The following is a 19,735-nucleotide window of genomic DNA, read 5'->3' on the forward strand; positions in this document are numbered from 1 at the left end:
ACTAAATATTCAAAAAATAGTATGCATTTTTCAAAGTACATATATGAAGTCCCCTTACATATGAGAAGTTGTTAGAAATAAATAACATTTTCATAAGCATTCAAATACAAAGAGAATTCTCACCTTTAGAACTAACGTACCCTAATCTTGGTGATGCACTGTAACCTAAAGTTAGTCTATTAATAAATAGGGGAAAAAGACAAATTAAGTCTCATACTATTTCTCTTCGATTTAAAGAAGTTGTGTATACATATTAACATAAGGACTGTTTTTGTTTTTGAGGGATTAGTTACCAGTAGGGTAGAAGATGGCTAATTCTACCATAGAAACCATCAGTAGCTAAAAACATTAAGAACTGAAACACAGGAGCTAAAGATAGTATAAAATAGGTATACCACGCAAAAAGCATCAAAGTAAAGCCTCTACCCACTTTACTTTTATAAATTTCATTTCATACATTAGTTTTATATTTGCCAACTGCAGAATCAGCAGAAATGTCATTTTATGTGCATATAAAATGCCACGCAATGTTTGTATAGTTTCATTAAATTTATCAAGCACTCTCACACCTATTATCTCATTTCAGTCTAATAACTTTATTACAATGTAGCTACTATCTTGATTTTTACACATAATGACTAAATTAGATTAAATCTGAAACTAAGGCGTCTGGTTCAATCTACTACCCTGGGCTGCCTCCTTCCACCTAACAGTGTAGATAACCATTTCGCTTCCCATGTATATATTTACAATAAACCACCTTTCCTTGAGACAACAGACAACCTGAAAAAAGACTGACCTGCAACCGAAAGGACTACGCTAATACAATTTGCTACTACTATATGTAGAAGAATGTATACAATTAATTATAGCCTGAGAGCGCTAATGAGGATGTGAAAAGAGAATGTACTACCAAAATCTATCCTACTGGCAAATTTACCAGTAACATGTAAAAAGATACAGAAAGAATATTCATCTGTAGTTACAAAAGAGAACAGTAAATATTCACTACCTGACAAAATTAAGATTCAAAGAGCTTTTTCATCAGGTAAAAAAAAAAAAAAACCTGATATATCAAGAAAAACAGTCAACTTGCTCAAGTCATTTAACAAACTAAGGATCCTCAAATCTTGGACTTTTCTGAACACTATTACTACTCAAGAAACACTCTTGGTGGGGACCCTTTCTGTACATTAGAGAGAAAGCAACATCATGAGAAAAGAACTCCTTAAACTTCCTAGAAGCAAATCTCCAGACCAACCTGTAGACATCCAGCCTTCCCTTCCTACACTTACTGCTACTGCAGTTCTCAGAATCGTGTTTCTAGCCAGGCGTGATGGCTCAAGCCTATAATCCCAGCACTTTTGGGGGTGGAGGCAGACAGACAGATCACCTAGGTGAGGAGTTCAAGACCAGCCCGGCCAACATGGTGAACCCCATCTCTACTAAAAATACAAAAATTAGCCAGGCATGGTGGCAGGTGCCTGTAATCCTAGTTACTAGGGAGGCTGAGGCAGGAGAATCCAGGAGGTGAAGGTTGCAGTCAGCCGAGATCGTGTGTGGTAGTTTCAGTGAGCTGAGATCATGCCACTGCACTCCAGCCTGAGTGACAGACTGAGATTCCATCTCAAAAAAAAAAAAAAAACTATGTTTCTGAGACGTGGTTCTAGAGAAACTATGTTTCTCTAGAAACATGATAAAAATGAAAATTCTCAGGTCCCAACTCAGACCTACTGAATCAAACTCTAAGGGGGGAGGGCAGTACTCTTTATAGAAAGTCCTCCAGATTGATCCTAAGACTTACAAAACTGTTAAGACCTGCTGACTTCTTATAAGCAGATATATTCTAAGCAGTGATTCTCAACTCTTGTTGTATACAAATCTAGGGGAAGGGGGGGAAACTGGGCATCAACTTTAAAAAAAAAAGAATTCTTCAGGTGATTCTAATTAAAAGTAGTTTGAGATTCACTGCAATACAGAAAGTTTATCTTTCTTCTCATTCCATTTAAGGTCAATATTTCCTCTAGTGTTCTTCATCCTATCCCCATTTTCCTTCTTATCTAAACTCTTGTCTAGGAAATCTTACTAGCTCCTTTGGCTTTAACTACTGATTACCTTCAGCTCAGTACACCTGAAGAATGTATCCCCACACTGCCTATTTACATTTCTTTGTTTTGAACTAAGCTTTGCCTTTAACTAGAACAGAGGTATCAACTTCATAGCAAAACTTTAAGAAGCAAACGTACTAAATATTCTGTCCAGTGTAAACAGAAAAATGATGGTTAAAAAATTAAATTGATGGTTGGTGGAGAAAATAATCAACACTTGAGAAAATGTAAATATGTTGTAAGAACTCAACAAATTGAAGAAGCCCAAAGAGTAAAGCTATGAAAAGACAATTCACTAGGAAAAGACGAGTAAGCAGCTGGGCATGGTGGCTCACGCCTGTAATCCCAGCACTTTGGGAGTCTGAGGTGGGTGGATCACAAGGTCAGGAAACGGAGACCATCCTGGCCCACATGGTGAAACCCTGTCTCTACTAAATATACAAAAATTAGCTGGGTGTGGTGGTGTGTGCCTGTAGTCCCAGCTACTCAGGGGGCTGAGGCTTGAACCCAGGAGGTGGAGGATGCAGTGAGTTGAGATTGCACCATCGCACTCCAGCCCCAGCGACAGAGCAAGACTCTTCAAAAAAAGAGAAGGAAATACTAGTAAGCAAGTGTATTAAAATGTCCAATGTTAAACTAAACAAAAATCAAAATAAGACATCACGTTCAGCTTCTCCAAATTCTTATAAAGGAAAACAATGTAATAATACACAATTTACCCACAGGGTTACAGAATATCTGATTTATTTCTAACTATCACAGAACACTCAAGCTTGAAAGAATCATCAAATGAACCTTAATTTCCCTACTTAAAATCAAGACAATACCAATCCTTCTCAATAACACATCAAACCAATTATACACCATGACCAAGTTTGATTTATCCCTAGAATCCAAGATTGGTTTAACATACACAAATCAATGTGATATACCACAATTTAATAGAATGAAAAGTAATAACCAAATAATCATCTCAATAAATGCAGAAAACCATGTGACAAAGTTTAACATCCTTTCACAAAAACTGTGAACTCAGTAAAGCAACAGGATACAAAATCAACATACAAAAATCAGTTGCATTTCTTTTCACCAATAACAACCTATCTGAAAAGGAAATCAAGAAAACTATCCCATTTACCAAAGCATCAAAAAGAATAAAGTACTTAGGAGTAAATCTAACCAAGGGAGCAAAATACCTGTACACTGAAAACTAAAATATTGATAGAAGAAATTGAAGACAGAAATAAATGAAAAGACAGCTCACATTCACAGATTTGAAGAATATTGTTAACCAGTCAGCAAAGAAAACCTGAGAGGATCAGAGGGGAACAGTACCTAAAGTTCATAAAGGGCTGGGAATAGTACCTGTTTGACAAGCAAAACTAAAAAGATAACATGACATGCTTTACCAGGCATTAGGTAGAATCTTTTTTTTTTTTTTTTGGAGTCCCACTCTGTTGCCCAGGCAACAGTGGTGATCTCAGTTCACTACAACTTCTGCCTCCTGGGTTCAAGTGATCCGCCCGCTTCTGCCTCCCAAGTATATGGAACCACAGGCATCCGCCACCACGCCTGGCTAATTTTTATATTTTTAGTAGAGACAGAGTATCACCATGTTGGTCAGGCTGCTCTTGAACTCCTGGCTTCAGGTGATCCACCAGCCTTGGACTCCCAAAGTGCTAGGATTACAGACATGAGCCACTGCACCCAGCCTTGCCTCCAGCAGTGGGTGAAAATTACCCTAATGTAAATACTGCTCTTATTTTGTCTAACAACTCATTTCTTCTTGTGATGTTCAATTAATGAGATGGGGTCTCACTATGTTCCCCAAACTGGTCTCACATGATCCCCTCAGTCTTCCCAGTAGGTGGGATTACAGGCATGTCCACCATGCCTGGCTTGTCTTACAAATCTTAAAGCTACACTTGAAAAGCTCAAACGGCTTCCCAGTAACTCAACTGAATCCCAGAATCAAGTGGGGGGGGGGGGGGAATCAAACAAGTGAAACCAGTCCAGTCTTGACTACTGATGTTAGAATTAGTGAACAAGAATGTTGAAAGTTATTTTTCTCCTGCTACCTTGTCTAAAAAAGAGCTACTTTATAACTGCATTCTACACATACAACAAGCTAAAGAAAGAATACAAACAGACAAGACATCAAAACATCAAAATATATATAGAAAAATATACACCAATTGGTATTACCAGCATTTCAGACATTATCAAAGAAAAGAATACTACAGGCTGCAACCATTTAGAAAAAGAAAACTCCCTTTCCAAATTAAACAAACACACACACACACACACACACACACACAAAGGAAAAAAAGTCAATTTGAAGCCATCATTAGAAACTATTCAATGTGACAGATAAAGTGAAAAAAGCTTTAAAAAAAAAAAAAACAGTTCTTTAGAAAGAAAAAAAGGAGGACAATAAAAAAAAAGAACAGAGTATGAGTGAACCTTAAAACAACTTCAAACAGCCTAATCTATGTGTAATTAGTGTTACACACAGAGGGGCTTGATGAAACTGAAAAAGTAATGGCCAAGTGGCACAAATTTGATGAAAACTGCAAACCCAGATCCAAACGACTCAATGAAGCCCAAGTCTAAGAAACACCAAAGCCCATCATAAATCAAAGTATTCAAAACCAATGATAAAGAGAAAAATCTTAAAAGTAACAAGAGAAAATAGTTACTTTACACACAGCGAAACAGAGTTAACAGCAAAATCTTGTGGGAAATGCTGTAAGCAGTAGAGCTACACAATTATAGTACTGAAAGAAAAAATAAAACCAGAATTCTACAAGCAGCAAAAGTATCTTTCAAAAATAAAGACAAAATTGTCTGGGCATGGTGGCTCACGCCTATTATCCCAGCACTTTGGGAGGCCGAGATGTTAGCTCACTTGATGTCATGAGTTTGAGACTAGCCTGGTCAACATGGTGAAACCCTGGCTCTACTAAAATAAATAAATTTTTAAAAATACAAAAACTAGCCAGGCGTGGTGGCAAATGCCTGTAATCCCAGCTACCTGGGAGGCTGAGGCAGGAGAATGGCTTGAACCCGGAAGGTGGAGGTTGCAGTGAGCCAATATTGTGCCACTGCACTCCATCCTGGGCAATAAAGTGAGACTCTGTCTCAAAACAAATAAATAAATAAATGAAAATAAAACTTTGATTAGACATATTAGTTGAAAGAATTTATCACTAGCAAATCTGCAATACAAGAAATGTTCAAAGAAGTCTCTCAAACAGAAGAAAAATGGAACCAGATTGATTTCTGAATCTACACAAAAGAATGAATAGTTAGAAATGAAACTGAGTGTGTAATATGTAAGATTTTTAAAAATTATTTAAATCTTTTTATCTTGGAAAAACAAGCTTTGTTTAACAATGAAACAAATTCAGTGTGATTCATCATATTAACAACAAATGGAAATACTATGATAATGTCAATATTATCGTGCATCGGTTAACAAAGAGGATACATGCTGAGAGGTGATTTCACCACTGTATACCTACAAATGTAAATAGCATAGCCTACCGAATACCTAGGCTATATGGTATAGCCTTTTGCTCCTAGGCTTCAAACCTGCACAGCATGTTACTGCACTGAACACCACAGGCAACTGTAACAAAAGGTGAAGTATTTGTGTATCTAAACGTGTATACACATAGCAAGCGTACGGTAAAAATATGGTATCATAATTTTACGAGGCCACTGTCATATATGTGGCCCACTGTTGACTGAAACACTGTTACTGTTATGCAGTACATGATGTGGATGCAGAAAATGCATCTGACAAAAACCAACCTATTCCTGATTTTTAAAAAAAAAGACCCTCAATAAATAGGAATAGAAGGGAACAGTCAAAAGTTTGAATATGCTTGCCCTTCTGTTCCCTTCAATGAGGAGAAATGAGGCAATGATATCTACTATCTATTAACACTTCTGTTCAGCACTATACTAAAAGTTCCAACCAGCAAAAAAAGAAACAAACAAAAAAATCAGATTGGAAGGGATGAAGTAAAATAGTCTGTAATAGTTAGCATTATATGATCACATGTGTAGGAAAACTGATGATACCTTAAAAAATCTACTAGATGAGAGTTTAGCAAGAGCATGTAAGATCAATACATAAAATTCAATTGTATTTCTATACAGCACTAAACTATCGGAAACAGAAATTACATACAGTGCCATCTGTAATAGCAATAAAAAATGAAATACTTAGGGATATATCTCACAAAAGATATGCAAGATCCACACATTGAACACTACAAAACATTATTTAAAAAGCTAGATAAACATGGCATAGGAACACATGCCATGTTCATGGATTGCAAGACCAATATTATGATGGTGACTGTTTTCAAATTTATCTACAGATTCAAAGCAATACCAAACAAAATCTCTGAAGAAATTTATTGGAGGACAAAAGTCATCAAGCTGATTCTAAAATTTATAAAGAAATGGCCTGGCTCTAGAATAGCATCACCACCTCTGACCCCGCCACCGCCACGGCCAGCTTTGAAAAAAATAAAATTGGAAGGTGAATACCACTTGCTTTCAGACTTAAGGCACAGCAACGAAGACAGTGTGGTGCTGATGTAAAAATAAGACAAATAGATCAATGGAGTAGAATAGAGTCTAGAAATATAAATACAGATAAGCATTTGATTTTTGACAAATGCAAAGAAATTCAGTAAAGGACAGTCTTCCCAAAAATGATACCGGAGCAATTAGGTGTACATAATATTAAAAACTTGAGTCTGATTCATATCTCATACCATATGTGAAACTCAACTCAAAATGGACCATAGACAAAATGTAAAACCTAAAACTATAAAACTTCCAGAGAAAACATAGGAGGAAATCTTTGTGACACTGGGTTAGATAAAGACTTCTTAGATATAACACCAAAGCACAATATAAAAAATGAAATTTATAAACTGGACTTTTGCTTTTTGAAAGACACTGTTGAGAACTAAAGGACATGCTACAGTCTGGAAAAAAGAAACTGTCAAATCATGCATCTGAAAAAGAACTTTCATCAAGAACATACACAAAACTCTCAAAATGACGAACCCAGTTTTTAAAAACAGGCAGAAGATCTGAAGAGCCACTTCACCAGAAATACACAAACAGCAAGTAAGCATATGAAGATACTCAGTGATATGGTTTGGCTGTGTCCCCACCCAAATCTCTTTTTGCATTTTAGCTCCCACAATTCCCACATGTCATGGGAGGGACCCGGTGGAAGGTAACTGAATCATGGGGGCAGGTCTTTCTCATGCTGTTCCTGTGATAGTGAATAATTCTCAAGAGATCTGTTGGTTTCATAAAGGGAAGTTTCCCTGCAAAAGTTCTCTCTCTTTGCCTGCCGCCATTTAAGATGTGGCTTTGCTCCTCCTTGCCTTCCACCATGATTGTGAGGCACCCCCAGCCATGTAAAACTCTTTACTTTATAAATTACCCAGTCTTGGGTATGCCCTTATTAGCAGCATGAGAACAGATTAATACACTCAGCATCACCTGTATTTGGGAAATGCAAATTTAAACCAAAATAAAATACCTCCACATATCCAATACAATGGCTAAAATTATAGAATGATTATATCAGGTTTTGGCAAGAACATGGAAGAACCAGAAATGAAAACAGCACAATTACTTTGAAATACAATTTGAAAAAACACTTCGAAAAACATTTTGACAGTTTCTTTTAAAAATTAAATTTCTGGCTGGGTGTGGTGGCTCAGACCTGTAATCCCGGCACTTTGGGAGGCCAAGGCGAGAGGATCACCTGAGGTCAGGAGTTTAAGACTGTCTCTACTAGAAATACAAAAAAATTAGCTGGATGGTGGCAGGTGCCTGTAATCCCAGCTACTGGGGAGGCTAAGGCATGAGAATCACTTGAAGGTAGGCAGAGTTTACAGTGAGCCGAGATCACACCACTGGACTCCAGTCTGGGTGACAGAGTGAGACTCCATCTCAAAAAAAAAAAAAAGGTAAATTGTATGATATCCCTATTCTACTCATAGTGTCATAGCGTTTATCCAAGAGAAATGAAAACATATGTCTTTATGAAGACCTGTATCGGTACTGTGATTCATAGCTGTTTTATTTCTAATAGCCCTAAACTGGAAAGGGTCGAAGTGTCCATCAAATTACTCGATAACTGAATTGTGGTATATTCATACAATGAACTACTCAAGAAAAAAACCCAACTACTGATACAGGTAAACAACATGGATAAATCTCAAAGTGACTATGCTGAATGAAAGAAGCTAAGACATACATAATATATATAAAGTTCTACAAAATGCCAGTAGTATATAGGAAGCAAATGAGTGGTTGCCTAGGGACAAAAATGAGGACATCAGGTAAGCAGATCACAAATGGGCATAAGGACATTTTTGTTGATGATGTATTAGGACAAACTAAGACAGAAAACCAGATGATCAAAGGATAAGAGATGAGATGGAAATGGCATATTAGAGATTTAGAGATGATACCATTAGTATGAATGGAATACAAATGGCAAGGGAAGGGGAGGTGACAGGAAGGGAACCAGGCTGGCAAGACAGGAAACTAGAGAAATCAGTAGCTCTGATAAGGAATAACGGAGAATAATAATAGAGTTAACACTGAGGCAGGGAAGAAAATCTTGGAACATGGTAAGAAATCAACAAATAGTGTTTTGTTTCTGGAATTGATATAAAAAAAAAAAGCAGTTTAAGATTCTCTAGCTAAGAGGCTAACCACTAGACAAAAACCAGAAAAGCAGAAAATAATTAGAAACTAAAATCAAGCCTCTCTAGGATAAAAGAACTCAAAACCCAAATTGCAAAACTCTAACTCAGGAAACACCTCATCTCAAAACATTAAGAACAGTGGTATATGCCTGTAATCCCAGCTACTTGGAAGGCTGAAGTGGGAAAAATCACTTGCTGAAATCACCCTAATTTTAAAGCTTAAAATTAAGAAAGAGGATAAGTACGCGGCTCATGCCTATAATACCAACATTTTAGGAGGCCACGGCGGGTGGATCGTTTGAGCCCAGGAGTTCAAGACCAACCTGGGCAACATGGCAAAACCCTATCACTACATAAATCCAGTACAATAAAATACAATCGTTAGCTGGTATGGTGGTGCACACCTGTAATCCTGGCTGTTCAAGAGACTGAGGTGGAAGAATAGCTTGAACCTGGGAGGTAGAGCCTACAAGGAGCCATGATCACAACACTGCACTCGAGCCTGGGCAAGAGAATGAGATACTGGTTTTTTGGTTTTTTTTTTTTTTTAAAAAAAAAGGGGGGTGGGGGAGAAAGAAAAGACACACAGAAGAGAAGGCTTGAAAAATAAGGGTTAGAAAATTACCAACTTTGTTTCAAAAGAAACAATATAAGAAAATAAACGTCGTCAAAAAGCTGCCCAATCCAAAAAGGTGTCTGGGCCAGTTTCACAGAGGAAACTGTCATTTAACAGAGACCATTAGGCCATACACAGTGGCTCACACCTGTAATCCCAGCACTTTGGGAGGCTGAGGCAGGCAGATCACCTGAGGTCGGGAGTTTGAGACCACCCTGACCAACATGGAGAAACCCTGTCTCTATTAAAAACACAAAATTAGCCAGGCGTGGTGGTGCATGCCCATAATCCCAGTTACTCTGGAGACTGAGGCAGGAGAATCTCTTGAACCTAGGAGGCAGAGGTTGTGGTGAGCTGAGATCACACCACTGGACTCCAGCCTAGGCAACAATAGGGAAACTCCATCTCAAAATACAAAAACAAAAACAAAAACAAAACAAAACAAAATAAAGACCATTAATTCCCATGCTGTTTACAAAGAACTAAGAGTCTAATAAATCAGAGCCTGGCAAACTAGGGCCTATGGCCAAATGTGACCTGTGGCCTGTTTTGTATGTCCTGTGAGCTAAGAATGGTTTTTACATTTTTAAAGAATTGTTTTTAAAAAGAAGAACATAAAACAGAGACTGCATGTGCAAAGCCCATAAACTATTAGCTCAGGCTGGGTGCAGTGACACATCATTGTAATCCCAACACTTTGGAAGGCCGAGGCAGGGGTTCACTTGAACCCAGAAGTTTGAGACCATCCTGGGTAACAAAGTGAGATTCCCATCTCTATAAGGAGAGAGAGAAAAATAGCTAGGAGTGGTGGCATGCGATTGTAGTCCCCATGGGATTGTAGTCCCAGTTATTGAGCAGGCTGAGGCAGGAGGATTGCTTGAGCCCAGGAGGTTGAAGCTGCAATGAGCCATGGTCACACAATTACCCTCCAGCCTGGGTGACAAGAGAGAGACCCGTCTCAAAAACAAAACAATTATCTCATACTTTACAGAAGAAGTCTGCCAATACCTGGCATTGGCATAAAGGAAAGAAACCATTTCTTTCTTTTTTTTTTTTTTTTTTTTTTTTTTTGAGATGGAGTTTCACTCTTGTTACCCAGGCTGGAGTGCAATGGCACAATCTCGGCTCACCACAATCTCTACCTCCTGGGTTCAGGCAATTCTCCTGCCTCAACCTCCTGAGTAGCTGGGATTACAGGCATGCACCACCATGCCCAGCTAATTTTTTGTATTTTTAGTAGAAACGGGGTTTCACCATGTTGACCAGAATGGTCTCGATCTCTTAACCTCGTGATCCACCCGCCTCAGCCTCCCAAAGTGCTGGGATTACAGGCTTGAGCCACCGTGCCCGGCAGGAAAGAAACCATTTCAATTTAGGCCAGTCTAGTATGGACACAAAAACAGCAAAGCACAAAAATCTGCAAGAGTATGTGATAACAAAAATTTATTATACATAAGCCAGTCATTGAGTGATCAGTATTTTGAAATGTATTTGTTGAATAACTACTATGCATGATATGCTATTTTATGGACTGGAGTGCATACAAGAGAAAAATTTTGTTTTAACGGGCCAACTATCTAGTGGGATGACTTAAATAATAGGTAACTAGGAGTATTTTGGATGGAGATAAGTGTTATGACTAAAACCAAACAGGACAATATGAAAAAGTATGACAAGGTGAAACTACTTTAGATTAGCTGATCACTAAAGACCTCTCTGATTTGGAGGTGGAGGCTGCAATGAGCTGAGATCACGCCATTGCACTCCAGCCTGGACAAGAGCACCGTCTCAAAAACAACACCAACAACATAAAAAACGACCACAACAAAAAACACCAATGTCCTTTTAAGGCCTACTAGAGTAGTTAGTATGTTCTCTAAAATATAATTTAGCAAAACAATTCTCTACAGAAACAAGCTTTTGGTGTTTCAGATGTTAGGATATGTTATGAAAATACAGATGATGCCCCTGCCCTCAGGGAACTTTTAACGAAACAATAAACAAGTAAATAAAAATGGGGGAATGAGGCCAGGCACGGTGGCTCACCCCTATAATCCCAGCACTTTGGGAGGCCAAGGCGGGTGGATCATGAGGTCAAGAGATCGAGACCATCCTGGTCAACAAGGTGAAACCCCGTCTCTACTAAAAATATAAAAATTAGCTGGACGTGGTCGTGCGCACCTGTAGTCCCAGCTACTCGGGAGGCTGAGGCAGGAGAATTGCTTGAACCCAGAAGGCAGAGGTTGCGGTGAGCCGAGATGGTGCCATTGCACTCCAGTCTGGGTAACAAAAGCGAAGCTCCGTCTCAAAAAAAAATAAAAAATAAAAATGTGGGAATGAAAAAGTCAACTGAGTAAAATGCGACAGCAAAGACGTAAAGGGGACTTTGGATAGAATAATAAATCCAGAAGACCTCTCTGAAAAGGTGACAAGAGTTAAGGAAAACCAATCAGTGGTTCTCAACTTAGGCTGCAAAGTTATCCAAGGTTTTTAAAAATACTGTATGTCAAGGCCCCTTGCCAGACAATTAAATCACAATTTCTAGGGCTAAGCCTGGCAATAGTAGTTTTTGAAAAGTTCCCCAAGTGCAGCCACAGTTGAGAACCACTGAAAAGCAAACCAATTTCAATCTAAGAATAGAAGGTTCAAGTGTAAAAGTCATGCCTCGGGGAGAGGCAGGAGATGAAATCAGAGTAGGCAAAAGTCACATTTTGCAGAGCTTTGGATTAGAAGCATTGCTCTTGAGTTTATTCTAAATGCCACAAAAAAAAGGTGGGTGTAGTGGTGTGTGCCTGGAGTCCCAACAACTGAGAAGACGGGTGGGATATTTGCTTGAGCCCAGGGGTACAAATCCAGCCTGGGCAATCCAGTACGACCCCCATGTCTAATTTGAATTTTTTTTAAAAAAGGTTTTAATGCCAAGAAAAGCCACTGCAGGAAAAAGCTAGTGAGAAAATCTCAATTGCTGAGTAGGCACAGATGCACTCAGCATAACCACATTTAAGTAACAAAATGGTACAATTTACATAATTAGTAATCCAAAAACCCTTGAAAAAGCAAGCTCAGTAACATTTGTCTTCAGCTTGCCAGCTCTGATTTCAAAAACCTATCCACAGAGTTATAGAGACTATCAAAAGAAGTATATCTTCTACCTATATCAATTTTAATTTTGAAAAGCTTTTTTATTGCTTTTACAATGTTAATACTTTTTATATTGCTATCCTACTTGCCATGTATCTAAAAATCTCAATCATTAAGGGCTGAGGATCAGCCTGTAAAAACACAACCTTCTAAATAACACACCTTCCTTAGGGAAGAGAAAATAATCATTTTAAATGCAAGGCTTTATGACTGACTGAGCAATGTTGTCAAGAGACTAAAAAACTAGTATTTTTCATTGAAATTAGATATATCAAAACAGCTACATCTCAGCTGGGAGTGGTGGCTCACACCTGTAATCCCAGCACTTTGGGAGAACGAGGCAGACATATCACTTGAGCCCAGGAGTTTGATACCAGCCTGGGCAACACGATGAAACTGTTTCTCCAAAAAAACACAAAAATTAACAGGACTTTGTGGGGGGCGCCTGCAGTCCCAGCTACTCAGGAGGGTGAGGCAGGAAGGACTGCTTTGAGTACAGAAGGTCAAAGCTGTAGTGCGCTCTGTTGACACCGTAGCTTATGACTATAATCCCAACACTATGGGAGGCCAAGTCAGAAAGATCACTTGAGCCCAGGAGTTCAAGACCAGAGCAACATAGTGAGACTCTGTCTCTACAAAAATAAATAAATTAGCTGGGTGTGGTGGCACATGCCTGTAGTCCCAGTTACTTGGGAGGCTGAGGTGGGAGGACTGCTGGAGCACAAGAAGTCGAGTCTGCAGTGAGCCATAATGGTGCCACTGCACTCCAACCTGGGCCAACAGAGTGAGACCCTGCCGAAAAAACAAGACAAGACATGTGCATCTGCATTTCCCATATTTTTAACAGCAAATATTACCTTGTAATATATTTTTTGGGGGGAGGAGGACAAAAAGTACTGCAATGAAAGAAGTTTAGGGGGGAAAAAACAGAACCCAGGGCGTTTAAAGCAGATTGTTTCTAAAAGGTCTAAGAAGGCAACAGTTTATTATAATATAAACATTAACTTTTCAGAATCAAAGAATGACACTGAACAGTGATAACGAAAGGATGTTTTTCATGAAAGGATAGCTATCATAGATTGAAACTCTGTGGAGACAACCTGGGGAACATAGTGAGACTGTCTCTAACAGAACAATTAAAAAGTAGCCAGGCATGGTGGTGCGTACAGGTAGCCCCAGCTACTTAAGAGGCTGAGGCGGGCGGATAGCCTAAGCAGAAGTTCAAGGCTGCAGTGAGCTATGACTGTACCAGTGCACTCAAGCCTGGGTGACACAGCAAGATTTTGTCTCTAAAAATTAACACTAAAAAAAAGAGAAAATCTGGAGGAAAAAAGTGGTTTCCACATTTGTTAAAGAGATCAGCTATGGTCTCTCAAATTCCTTTAGTACTCAAAACTCTAAGATTCCAGTTTTAATACTGAAAACCTTATTTTAAGTAACACTGAAAATTTAGCATAGTTGGAAAAATAGCCCCATACATTAGCAAATTGCAATTTGCTACATTCCTTTCTTTCTGGCCACAATGGGTCTCTAACTATCCAAGTACCATTTACCATTCTTTCCTCATTATTCTTATGATGAGAGTTCAGTTCCCTTGGAAAATACATTGCCCCCCAGATTTAAGTAGTTAACAATGAAAATAAACTACAACAATTTTCAGAAAAACATACTCTACACATGTTTTACAGAACATCTATAAATTAAGAAATAATGTGTACTAACTAATTGGTAATAGTCAAGCATCACATACAAATACAACAGGAAAATAGCTTCGGGGTAAATAAACCATTTTCTTTGGTTTCTATGACTATGATAGCTTTCAGTCTCATTATTTTTATTTCTGTCTCTTCTTGCCATGTTTCCATTTTTTTTTTTCTTTTCTTGAGTCTCGCTTTGTCACCCAGGATGGAGTACAGTAGCATGATCTCAGCTCACTGAAACCTCTGACTCCCGGGTTCAAGTGATTCTCCTGCCTCAGCCTCCAGAGTAGCCGGGATTACAGGTGTCTGCCACCACACGAGGCTAATTTTTGTATTTTAGTAGAGACAGGGTTTCACCATGTTAGCCAGGCTGGTCTCAAACTCCTGACCTCAAGTGATCCACCCACCTCAGCCTCCTAAGTAGTAATCCCAAAGTGTTGAGATTACAGGCATGAGCCACCATGCCCAGTCCATCTCTCCATTTTCCATTAATAAGTGCTTTCTCCTTTAGCCATCTCATCTGCTGTTCACTGCTTCAAATATTATCACTAATATTTTGATTCCCAAAACTTTCCTTCAAGCTACAATCTTTAGATATACAGCTTTAATGGTCTACAAAACATCACTTAAATTTCTTGTCAGAACTTCAAACTCAAAATGATTAGTTCCACTATTCACTCATATAAATATTTACCCAGTGTCTACCACACACTGGGCACTGCCAGGAACAGATAAACAAGAGACATGGTGTCCTCATCCACTGAGTGGAGGCAGAGTTTAGAAATTTGAGGAGGCTGGAAAAGGCTTGAAAAGCAAATGGGAGAATGTGAAAGACAGCCAAGACATTGGCAAGAAGTACTGAAAGCCCAGTAGGACTGGGCATGGTGGATCATGCCTATAATGCCAGGACTTTGGGAGGCCTAGGAGGGAGGATTGCTTGAGCACAGGAGTTCCAGATCAGCCTGTGCAACTTAATGAGAGATCCTGGTCTCTACACAAAATGAACAATTGGTCGGGGATAGCAGAATATGTCTACATTCCCAGTCCAAGCTACTCAGGAGGCTGAGGTGGAAGGGCCATTTGAAACCAGGAGTTCAAGCCTGCAGTAAGTGATGATCGCAACTGTTGGGCAACAAAGCAAAACCCAGTCTCCCCCTCAAAAAAAGAAAGAAAGAAAGCCCAGTAGAAGCTAGAGAGCAGGGGTATCCAGCATTCCCCCAAGTGTATGCAGTTATGATTCTCTTCAATGTCCAGTACACATCCAGGGAGTCAGGAGTGGTAGGAAGCACAAAAGAAGCTGGACTGAATCAGAGATCAGAGTTGCACCAGTACTTAGAAAAATAGTAAAGAAAAGCAAAGGGGCGAAGATACTGCCAGAATTTATGGAGTAAAGTTTTACTGAAGTCTAATCCAGAAAGTGAATGAAAATGATTTGAATGCTTATGTTTCTTCCAAATTTCACGTTGAAACTTAACCCCCAATGCAACACTATTAAGAGATGAGGTCTTCAGGAGGTGATTAGGCCATATGGGCTCTGCCCTCATGGATGCGATGTGTGCCTTATGAAACAGCTAGAGGGAACCAGCACTTCTGTCATGTGAGGACACAGAAACAAGGTGTCATCTTGGAGGCAGAGATCCTGCCTGCTGGTGCCTTGATCTTGGACTTTCCAGCCTCAAGTACCAACAGAAATTAATTTCTATTATTTGTAAGTTACTCAGTCTCAGATATTTTGTTACAGCAGCATGAATGGACTAAGAGAGGAAGTCAGAAGAGAATAAGGAGGAGTGCAGAAAGGACTGGTGATTTCAGTAAGGTTGACTAAAAGCTCTAGCAATAAAATAGTAATTATTGGCAGGGCATAGTGGCTCATGCCTGTAATCCCAGACCTTTTGGAAGCAGAGGCAGAAGGATGGCTTGAACTCAGGAGTTTAAGACCAGCTTGGGCAACACAGCAAATTAATTGGGCATGGTGAGTCATACATTAGTCCCAGCTACTCGATGGGAGGATCACTGTGGCCTAGGAGGTTGAGGCTACAGTCAGCCATGATTGGGCCACTGCACTCCAGCCTCGGTGACACAGGGAGACCTTGTATCCTCCCCACAACCCACCGAAATCTATGCTCTAAAGATATAGTATAATGTAAAAATACCAGATTAGGGCCAGGTGCAATGGCTAGCACCCGTAATCCCAGCACTTTGGGAGGTGAAGGTGGGAGGACTGCTTGAGCCCGGGAGTTCAAGACCAACAAAGTGGGACCTCATCTCTTCAAAAAATTAAAGTTGGCCAGGCCTGGTGGCACATGCCTGTATTCCCAGATACTCAGGAGACTGAGGCAGGAGAATCGCTTGAGCCTAGGAGGTTGACGATGCAGTGAGCCATGACTGTGCCACTGTATTACAGCCTGGGCAGCAGAGTAAAATCACATCTCAAAAATAAATAAATAAAAATAAAAATAAATACCAGATTAGGACTAAGAAGGGCTTAAAGCCTAAATCACTGAAAATTACCAATGAAGAAGCAAGCTTAGAGAAGTAATTTGCTTAACACATACAGAGCCGAAAAGTGGTAGAGTCAAAGATTAAATCCAGGCTGACTTTGAAGCCAGTGGCCAAGATGATCTAATTACTTAAAAAATCAGGATTGAACTTCCACTTTAAGAGAAAAACTGACAAAGTGAAATACACAACAATAATTGTCACTTAAAAGACCCTAAATGGATTCATGTTTTCATTATCAAATGTATTGCATTATAATATAGAATAAGATATCAAAGATAAAACAGGATAGCAACAAAACACAGTAACATCGATATTAACGCTATTAACAAATGTATTGGTGGCACGTGGTGGCTCATGCCTGTAATCCCAGCACTTTGGGAGGCCGAGGCGGGTGGATCACAAGGTCAAGAGATCGAGACCATCCTGGTCAACACGGTGAAACCCCGTCTCTACTAAAGATACAAAAAATTAGCTGGGCATGGTGGCGCGTGCCTGTAATCCCAGCTACTCAGGAGGCTGAGGCAGGAGAATTGCCTGAACCCAGAAAGTGGAGGTTGCGGTGAGCCGAGATCATGCCATTGCACTCCAGCCTGGGTAACAAGAGCGAAATTCTGTCTCAAAAAAAAAAAAAAAAGAATCAATCCTCTGTAAGTTGTAAAGGGGGCAGGGGTGCTAATGGACTGATGGGTGCCCTGCTAACATTTGTATGCTAAAGCCCTAAATCTCCTGTGCTGATATTTGGAGATGGGGCCTTTGGGAGGTAATTAAATTTAGATAAGGCTGTGCAGGTCATGAGGGGATTAGTGCCTTTTAAAAAGAGATACCAGAGCTTGCTTTCTTCTCCATTAGAGAATATAGTCAGAAGGTGTCTGTGTGCAAGCTAGGAAGAGCCTTCACCAAAACTACTATGCTGGCATCTTGATATCAGACTTCCAGCCTCCAAAACTGTCAGAAATAAATTTCTACCGTTTAAGCCATTCTTTCTATACTATTTTGTTATGGCAGCCTGAAATGACTACGAAGGGAGACAGATGTATTAACTTCAAAAACCAGAATTTTGTTTATCACTCAAATTTTATCTAAATTGCCCATTTAAAATAAAAAAGCCTAAATATTCACCACACTCCTAGTTCCAAGCCACTCAGCATTTACACATTATAAACCTCAAAAAAAATTTAGTCACTTCCTTCCCTCAATCCACTGGATTTTTAAAACAGATTATTCAAAGTACTAGTCATTTACATACTTCTCCTAAAATAATACAAATGACAATCACAGAATGTTTGAAGTAGAAAATCATTTTATATTTAAAGAATGTGGTCAGGCCAGGCCCACCAGCTCACACCTGTAATCCCAGCACTTTGGGAGGTCGAGGAGGGTCGATCACCTGAGGTCAGGAGTTCAAGACCAGCCTGACCAACACGGAGAAACCCCCATCTCTACTAAAAATATAAAATTAGTTGAGTGTGGTGGCGCACACCTGTGATCCCAGCTGCTAGAGAAGCTGAGGCAGTAGAATTGCTTGAACCCAAGAGAGGGAGGTTGTGGTGAGCCGAGATTGCACCACTGTACTCCAGCCTGGGCAACAAGAGCAAAACTCCATCTCAAAAAAAGAAAAAAAAAAAAAGTAGTCAGTATGAAATAATTTAGCCTGAACATGTTGGACCCTGTCATTTTATATGTCAATGACTTGAATAAAGACTTGGAAAGTAAACATGGCATATGAAATAATATATATATCTGAAAGAGTATCAATATATTCCATGACCAAGATTGTTAGGGGTCTTGGAATGCTAGGCAGAATTAAATAGTTATATAGTCTTATTATTAACAGTTCAGAAACTGAATTTCATAAATGCAGAATACAGACCCAGACTGTCATGTGAAAAAGGTTCTAGCTATGACAGCTAGTAGTGTGACAGTAGTGCTTTATAAAAAAATGTTACTTTAATAAAAATCTAATGCACAGATTTAGAGTCAGAACAGTTCCACTGAATTTTATGTTTACCACACTATGTTTAGAGTATTATGCTCAACTCCAGGCTTAATTAAGACAAACATTAACAAATTGGACTGAATGCAAAGGAAAAACTGTTGAGTTTATCCATAAGTTACATTAAACTAGAACTCACAGCATTACTTTTAACAATTTGCAGAATAACCCAAACAGCTGTGAAATGATGTGTAATTTTGCTGAAGCACAAAATGTGCATCACACCCCATGAGATATGCATCTAGAAAATGAGCTTGGGTATCCTTCACTACTCCTAATGCTGAGACTCTCATGCCCAGAGCTTTGTTTTCTTTTTGGGGGATACAGTAACTCTTGTAAAAAGCCATCTGTTTCTTTCCTAGGGGAAGGAGGGCAGGGTGGGGAAGAGCAGTGAAAAGAAAGCCGAATCCTAGTGTAGACCTTGGAAGTAAGGAGAAAGTGAAGAGGTTTGAATGCTAAATACAGAAATTTATAAGATCTTAGGATACATGCTTTCTGAAAGTTAAGGGTTGACTGTAATGACTTCCTGATCATCAGATGGATCCAAGGAAAAGCAAGGTAAGTCTATCAGAAATATTACAAAGATTTCTTGCTTGGAGTAAGGAATTGAATTGGCCACTTATAAAATCTCTTCCATTTCTAGTAGTTAAAATGAATAAGTAATTAATTCTAAGGTCAAATATTTTTAAGACTATATTTGCCACTATAATAGTAAAGCTAAGATTACCACCATATGTTGAGTTCTTTTACTAAAAATAGCAGTTTAGCAAAAACGCCGAAAATGATCATTAAAAAAAAAAACAAAGTACAATATAAATAAATCTGTTGGGAGTTCTAATCAGGATGGCAGAAGGGCTCAGGCTGTTCTTAGAAACTGAAACATGGGAATTAAGTTTCCAGAGGAGAAAAAAGCCTTA

At 39.1% G+C, this 19,735-nt stretch overlaps 1 protein-coding gene across 13 annotated transcripts in view; it reads right to left on the reverse strand.

Moving 5' to 3' along the window:
- PRRC2C (proline rich coiled-coil 2C) overlaps positions 1-19,735 on the reverse strand; it is a 110,364-nt gene that overhangs the window by 81,348 nt on the left and 9,281 nt on the right. The window lies entirely within an intron of this gene.

This window comes from Callithrix jacchus, chromosome 18 (assembly GCF_049354715.1).
Source record: "Callithrix jacchus isolate 240 chromosome 18, calJac240_pri, whole genome shotgun sequence".
Lineage (NCBI taxonomy): Eukaryota > Metazoa > Chordata > Mammalia > Primates > Cebidae > Callithrix > Callithrix jacchus.